This window comes from Schistocerca americana, chromosome 4 (genome assembly GCF_021461395.2).
Source record: "Schistocerca americana isolate TAMUIC-IGC-003095 chromosome 4, iqSchAmer2.1, whole genome shotgun sequence".
In the NCBI taxonomy this organism is placed as follows: Eukaryota; Metazoa; Arthropoda; class Insecta; order Orthoptera; family Acrididae; genus Schistocerca; species Schistocerca americana.
Window position 1 is genome coordinate 251,666,712 of NC_060122.1, and position 8,488 is coordinate 251,675,199.

The 8,488-nt window shown below is 44.4% G+C and overlaps 1 protein-coding gene across 1 annotated transcript in view; it reads right to left on the reverse strand.

Moving 5' to 3' along the window:
- Positions 1 to 7,357, reverse strand: part of LOC124613983 (clavesin-1-like) — a 74,252-nt gene extending 66,895 nt beyond the window's left edge. Inside the window, exon 1 of the mRNA XM_047142770.1 lies at positions 7,291 to 7,357. The gene's annotated coding sequence lies outside the window, so the exon portion shown is untranslated. The remainder of the gene's footprint in view (positions 1 to 7,290) is intronic.
- Between the last annotated feature and the right edge of the window lie 1,131 nt (positions 7,358 to 8,488).

Here is an 8,488-nt window from a genome sequence, read left to right on the forward strand (position 1 = left end):
CGGCTCGCCAGCTGGTGAGGGGGACATGGTGGCCAAGCACTGCGTTTTCCAATCCTGCCCACCCTGTAGTCCAAAGTCCTGATGAACTGGTTTGTTCCATTTAGACCGTCGTATTACGTGTTCGATTATCGGCTGAGTCGGAGATTTTCTTTCATAGTTTATTGTGCGCTTGTATTGTGCTCATCACTTCATTTCACCTTCATCGAAGTGCAAGCCGGCAAAGTGGTATCATATCTAAAGTAGAACTACACCAGAAGGGCTCTCCCTGCCAATAACACCATACGATCATTTCACTTGGCTACAGAATAGTTTCATGAACGCAGCGCGAGTCATATCTGCTTATTGGTTCTTTGCTGCACTTACTTTGTGGCTTGGATTTACTACAAGAGTGCTAAGTTTCGAAAGATGGATATCCTACCGTTGAATATGGATTTGGAGGTCTTCTGATAATGACTCTGTGATCTCCGGACCTCCATAAAACGCACCTGCCAGACTGCCAGATTAGAAGTCCGTTTCTCCCAGGACGCACACCAGAAAAAAAGTGATCGCAGCAGGTATGTTGACGACACTATAGTGCTTGTAGAGTCGTTCGAAGGCGTCGGAGATTCCCTGAAGTGCGAGCAACTAAGAAAGCCAGAATGTCGGGTAATGAACGCATCGACAGAATAAAAACAGTATTGATGATTGTAAGTAAGAACGATAGTATTCAGGGAGATTGTCTCCAAAAGGCACCGAATGCAGTCACGTTTGGAAACGTTCAGTATAATTCCACGCTGTCACTTAGTCCACAAGAAATGTTCTTAAGTAATGTTGCAACAGGTGCGCTATAGAATTTAGAACTACCTACTAAAGAGAATTCAGTATGTCACTGGTAATGGAGAGACTTCGCTACAACCTAAAGTAATGTCGGCATACCTCAGCAAAGCGAAATAGGATTGTAACCGTCTATCACATCCACACTCATAGATGAACCAGCGCACTACGTTTGAACGTATACTGTGTTTGTACGTTCGTTAGATTTATGTGTCTTAAGAGACAGCCACTAATCTTACCATCACTGGTCAATAGCAAGAATACTGATACAAAATTACAACTAAGCAGTCTCTTTGTATACATCTACATCATCTGGGAACACCAGTAATGAAAATTGTTCTGCTATACCAAACACAGTACCTCGTCTTGTGAAATACTGATAAAGATGTAGGACCTGATAGCGTTGACAAAAGGTATATATAAGTAGCACTGTTGAAGCTGGCTGGGTATTTAAATTAAAATTAATTATTAAATTTAACAAACACATAAATCATTAATAAGATAGTGTATTGGCAGAGGTCATTGTTGGCAACCGGCATAAAATAATAATTGGATCCTTTTACTGACCTCTCAATACAGATGATTCAGTTGCTGAAAGGTTCAAAGAAAACTTGAGTCTGATTTCAAACACGTACCCGACTCATACGATAATAGTTAGTGGTGACTTTAATTTACCCACGACATGTCGGCGAAAATACATGTTTAATTCCGGAGGTACGCATAAAATATCATCCGAAATTCTCTGAAAATTTTTCCAACAGTTAGTTCATGAGCCCACGCGAATAGTAAGCGGTTGTGAAAACGCACTTGACCTCTTAGCAAGAACTAATCCTGAGGTAATAATGAGCATGAAAACCGATTCAGGGATTAGTGAACATTGAGTTGTCGTAGCGAGATTGAATACTGTAATCCCCAAATCCTCGAAAAATAAGCGAAAAATATACCTATTCAAAAAAGCAGATAAAAACTCACTTCAGGCCTTTCTGAGAGACAATCTCCACTCATTCCAAATTAATAATATAAGTGTAGTCCAGAGGTAGCTTAAATTCAAAGAAATAGTATCTGGCAGCAATTGAGAGATTTATACCAAATAAATGAACAAATGACGGAGCTGATCCTCGTTGATACACAAAACGGGTTAGAACACTGTTTCAGAGACAACGAAACAAAAATGTCAAATTTAAACAGACGCAAAATCCCCAAGATTGGCGATCTTTTACAGAAGCTCGAAATTTAGCGCGGACTTCAATGCGAGATGCCTTTAACAGTTTCCACAACGAAACTTTGTCTCAAACCTGGCAGAAAATCCAAAGAGATTCATCTCGTATGTGAAGTATGTTAGCGGCAAGAAACAATCAATGCCTTCTCTACACGATATCAATGGAGATACTATCGAAGACAGCGCTGCCAAAGCAGACTTACTAAACACAGCCTTCCGAAATGCCTTCATAAAAGAAGACGAAGTAAATATTCCAGAATTCGAATCGAGAACAGCTGCCAACATGAGTAACGTAGAAGTAAATATCCTAGGAGTAGTGAAGCAATTTAAATCACTTAATAAAAGCCAGTCTTCTGTTCCAGACTGTATATCAGTTAGGTTCCTTTCGGAGTATGCTGATGCATTAGCTCCATACTTAACAATAATATACAACCGATCGCTCGACGAAAGATCCGTACCCAAAGACTGGAAAGCTGCACAGGTCACACCAATATTCAAGAAAGGTAGTAGGAGTAATCCACCAAGTAGGAGTAATCCACCAAATTACAGGGCCATATCGTTAACGTGGATATGCAGCTAGATTTTGGAACTTATATTGTGTTCGAACATTATGAATTACCTCGAAGAAAACGGTCTATTGACACACAGTCAACATGGGTTTAGAAAACATTGTTCCTGTGAAACACAACTAGCTCTTTATTAACATGAGGTGTTGAGTGCTATTGACAAGGGATTTCAGATCTATTCCGAATTTCTGGATTTCGGGAAGGTTTTTGACACTGTACCACACAAGCGGCTCGTAGTGAAATTGTGTGCTTATGGAATATCGTCTCAGTTATGTGACTGGATTTGCGATTTCCTCTCAGAGAGGTCACAGTTCGTAGTAATTGACGGAAAGTCATTGAGTAAAACAGAAGTGATATCTGGCGTTCTTCAAGGTAGTGTTATAGGGCCTCGGCAGTTCCTTATCTACAGTACTGGAAATGGAAAAAAGAACACATTGACACCGGTGTGTCAGACCCACCATACTTGCTCCGGACACTGCGAGAGGGCTGTACAAGCAATGATCACACGCACGGCACAGCGGACACACCAGGAACCGCGGTGTTGGTCGTCGAATGGCGCTAGCTGCGCAGCATTTGTGCACCGCCGCCGTCAGTGTCAGCCAGTTTGTCGTGGCATACGGAGCTCCATCGCAGTCTTTAACATTGGTAGCATGCCGCGACAGCGTGGACGTGAACCGTATGTGCAGTTGACGGACTTTGAGCGAGGGCGTATAGTGGGCATGCGGGAGGCCGGGTGGACGTACCGCCGAATTGCTCAACACGTGGGGCGTGAGGTCTCCACACTACATCGATGTTGTCGCCAGTGGTCGGCGGAAGGTGCACGTGCCCGTCGACCTGGGACCGGACCGCAGCGACGCACGGATGCACGCCAAGACCGTAGGATCCTACGCAGTGCCGTAGGGGACCGCACCGCCACTTCCCAGCAAATTAGGGACACTGTTGCTCCTGGGGTATCGGCGAGGACCATTCGCAACCGTCTCCATGAAGCTGGGCTACGGTCCCGCACACCGTTAGGCCGTCTTCCGCTCACGCCCCAACATCGTGCAGCCCGCCTCCAGTGGTGTCGTGACAGGCGTGAATGGAGGGACGAATGGAGACGTGTCGTCTTCAGCGATGAGAGTCACTTCTGCCTTGGTGCCAATGATGGTCGTATGCGTGTTTGGCGCCGTGCAGGTGAGCGCCACAATCAGGACTGCATACGACCGAGGCACACAGGGCCAACACCCGGCATCATGGTGTGGGGAGCGATCTCCTACACTGGCCGTACACCACTGGTGATCGTCGAGGGGACACTGAATAGTGCACGGTACATCCAAACCGTCATCGAACCCATCGTTCTACCATTCCTAGACCGGCAAGGGAACTTGCTGTTCCAACAGGACAATGCACGTCCGCATGTATCCCGTGCCACCCAACGTGCTCTAGAAGGTGTAAGTCAACTAGCCTGGCCAGCAATATCTCCGGATCTGTCCCCCATTGAGCATGTTTGGGACTGGATGAAGCGTCGTCTCACGCGGTCTGCACGTCCAGCACGAACGCTGGTCCAACTGAGGCGCCAGGTGGAAATGGCATGGCAAGCCGTTCCACAGGACTACATCCAGCATCTCTACGATCGTCTCCATGGGAGAATAGCAGCCTGCATTGCTGCGAAAGGTGGATATACACTGTACTAGTGCCGACATTGTGCATGCTCTGTTGCCTGTGTCTATGTGCCTGTGGTTCTGTCAGTGTGATCATGTGATGTATCTGACCCCAGGAATGTGTCAATAAAGTTTCCCCTTCCTGGGACAATGAATTCACGGTGTTCTTATTTCAATTTCCAAGAGTGTATATAAACGTTTTGGGAGACAATCTGAGCAACCGTCTTAGGTTGTTTGCAGATGACGCTGTCCATAATTGACTATTAAAGTCAGCAGAAGATCAAAAAAATTACAAAAAGATTTAGAAAAAATATCTGAATCGTGCGAAAGTTGGCAGTTGACCCTAAGTAACGAAAAGTGTGAGGTCATCCACATGAGTGATAAAAGGAACTCGTCAAACTTCGGTTACACGATAAATCAGTCTAATGTAAAAGCCATTAATTGAACTAAATACCTAGGTATTACAATTACGAACAACTTAAATTGGAAGGAACACATAGAAAATGTTGTTGGGAAGGCTAACCAAAGACTGCGTTTTATTGGCAGGACACTTAGAAAATGTACCAGATTTACCAAGGAGACTGCCTACACTACGCTTGTCCGTCCTCTTTTAGAATACTGCTGCGCGGTGTGGGACCCTCACCAGATAGGACTGACGGAGTACATCGAAAAAGTTGAAAGAAAGGCAGCACATTTTGTATTATAGCGAAACGTGGGACCGAGTGTCACAGAAGTGATACAGGATTTGGGCTGAACGTCATTAAAAAAAACGGCGGTTTTCGTTGCTACGGAATCTTCTCATGAAATTCCAATCACCAACTTTCTCCTCCGAATGCGAAAATATTTTGTTGACACCGACCTGCATAGGGAGGAACGATCACCAAGATAAAATAAGGGAAATCAGAGATCGTACTGAAAGGTATAGGTGTTCATTCTTTCCGCGCGCTATACGAGATTGGAATAATAGAGAATTGTGAAGGTGGTTCGATGAACCCTTTGCCAGGCACTTAAATGTGATTTGCAGAGTATCCATGTAGATGTAAATGTAGATAGACATTTAAAAAAATTTAGTATCCGAGTACTTCGACAAAAACTTAGTCAAGCCACAGTTCTCCAGAACAGAAAACAATGATAGTATTGAAAGATCCCACAGCTAAACACGTGATTCTCTCTAAGATGGGGATCCTAATATACAAAATCCTGCATTGACCACGTTCCAGACTATAAATTACTGAAGAAAATTGGATAAAGTGATGAGGCTTCCTGATTAGCCAAGCTCTCTAGTGGACGTCTCAAGGTAAATGCATCAAATGAATTTTCGTGAATGGCTATGGACCAAGGTAAAATGCGATGTTCTACCCCAACAAACACTAACGGGTTTCTAAAAGAAGAGCAAGAGTTTGAGGACGAATTACAGCTTTTGACAATGTGTAGGCCCTACAGTCGCACTTGATGAGCTATCTTCGCAGTAGCTACATAAGACCTCTCTACTGAACATTACAATAAACTTGAATTGTACGTCTAGCAATCTGCAAAACCTGCCAAATTTGTAGGAAAGGTGGTTGGTAAAAAAGTGGTCCATTCAGCTGAAAGTGTTCTTCGACGTACACAAAAGAAAAAAAATGGGAGAGGAAGCCAGACTTCTAGGTTTTCAGTCCATCTTGTAATTTAACTGTAAGAGGAAAGTTGCGGGTTGTAGGTATGAGGAAGGAATGCATCTCGCGACTCGATGCGTCACACGGATCCATAAGGACCGTTGATGTTCACATCTGCTGTACAGTCAGTCAAGACTTTGGTCATGAGTGTATCTGAGTCGTTGATAAAAATCTGTTTCACAAGCTAGAGACCACAATAAACCCGACAGCACATAAATGCCACCTCCAAAGTCGTCTAAGCAAGTACACAGCAACACTGAATGCTTTGCTTTCGAGAGTCAGCCAACGGAGCGTTACGTCTCCCTTTCAGAGGTCGTGTCGTATTATGCGTCAGTCATTGTTCTCGCTTTGATATAAATAATTTATTGTTGCTATGCAAGTTCCATTGAAAAATCTGTACTATAAGCAGAATAAATAATGTGCAACGTACTACCGCAGGAAACGTGTGTACAGTACGCAGAGTAAATAATATGCAATGGTAGCCGACGGCCTTGCTTAAGCGCAGTCGAGCTTCGCTAAAACTTGGATGGGTGCCGTTGTGAGGCAAACTGAGGAGCTACTTGATTAAGAAGTAGCAGCTCAGGTCACTAAACTGACAACGGCCGGGAGAGCTGTGTGCTGACCTCATGTCCCTCCCTATGACGTTCATAGGCCGAGGTTGACACGGCGGTCGGTCAGTTCGTTGGGTCTTCCGACACGTGCGCTGGCGGAGTTTCGCGTTAGTTCACTTCCCTTTGAAACTTAGATAGGTCGTATAGTTTTGGATTCTATTAATAGAACCATGTATCACACAAGCTGGACTGAACTGAGCTGTTACGTACTTAGCTATATTTTATTAATAAATATCTAATTATGAACGCATCTACAGCAAAAGGGTTCGATTGAAGTATACTTCAATGAGAGATTGCATAACTGCAAAATGCATTGGTTCGTAAAATCAGCAGGCAGTAATTTTAGAAATCGTAACTAACTGCATTTTCGTGTATTTGAGATATGGTGCCGTTATGTCTTCTCATCCCTTACATGTCGCAACATATTTTGAAACTGTTTCCTCCAACAGCATGACGTCCGCAACAGGAGTGCCTATTTCTGCTGTAACTTATTTCTGCCGATAAATAACTTTTACGCTACTGAACAACAAATAACTGAGACTGACTTGATATTTAGGTGACCCTTATGACATCACAGGATGCGCTATCGCGTGGAGGACTGGTTTGAATGCTCCCTCTACTGAGCTTAGAATCATAGTTAACTGACTGTAATTGAGCGATTCAGTTCCTTTTAGCCTAAAGATCACCCATTGGCAAGTTATACGAGCTTGTTATCACAGCATTCATAACTGTGGTCGTAACATGTCGGTTTCGGAAACGAAACAGTTTTCAAGGCGTTAGACTCACCGCAGAAAGCGTATTTAGCAGCAGACCCAGACCTTCTGCCTCCAGAATCGACGTGAACAGACTGCAGGCCCTATACTGCCGACAACCTGCTCACTGGCAGACCGGTTGGACAGGTTTTAGCCACGCAACATGCGACAGCGTCCATTACAGTGTGCGTGTCCTTCTCTGCAGACCCAAATTCGTAACACGTGAGATTTCCGATTTTCTTGCTGTAAAAAAACTGCGGTAAGTGAAGCGAAGCTCTGTGAACTCATGTGTTTAGTTTTTCGGTAGAGATTATCTTGTTCCCTAAAAAAAAATGGAAAATAGGTTCTTTTCGATCTGTACGTTTCTTCCCCTCGTAACACTTTTCAATCGATTTTTAAGATTGTAAACGACATATGAAACTGATTTCTCCGTGCCTTACAGTTTAATATCATGGCTTTATGTTAAAGTAGATTTTTTTTAGTACTGTAGGGGTTAAAAGGATATGTTAAGTTACTCCAATTATTACAGTACCAAGTCAAATTTACAACGGCAGTAATTACACCGGCTCTGGTCTGGATGCATGCAATGACTGGGTTAAGGTGCCACAAAAGTGGTTGTATCCTCTCCTGAGGCAAACTGGCACTCACCTCTTGTGGCTGGTGCTTTGATCCCGGATGATGGCGGAGTTGACGTCCGATCTGGGGAAAGATATGGGGATCTTCCTGTGCCTGGGAGTACCTCAGCACTACACGACCTTTCTCAGAGACAGAAACCGTGTGTGGACGAGCGTTGTCCAGCTGAAAAATGGCACCACGCAACTGTCACGTGAGGTGTAACACAGGAGGGCGTAGGATGTCCGTGACATTGCGTTGTGCCGTCAGAGTTTCCTCAATCACTACTAGCCGTGACATGAAGCCATACCAGATGGCTCCCCACACCATAATTCGAGAAATAACACCGCTGTGCCTCTCCAAGTTGCCTACATACTCTCCGAAGGTGGTAACCCGGAATAGTGGAATTCTCGACTCATAGCTGAACACTACGTGAAGCTGTCCGTCAGGAGACCGCGTTTCTCGGTCTCGACACCGCTACAAAAGCCACCATTTGTACAGACTGTGTTGTTAAAGTCAGCCTACATGTGTTACGGTAACTGTTTGGTCGTATTTTCGCCAGCATCCGTGCTTTGCGACGGGACACAGAATTTTGCAGGGAGCCTGTTACTCGTTCTGGG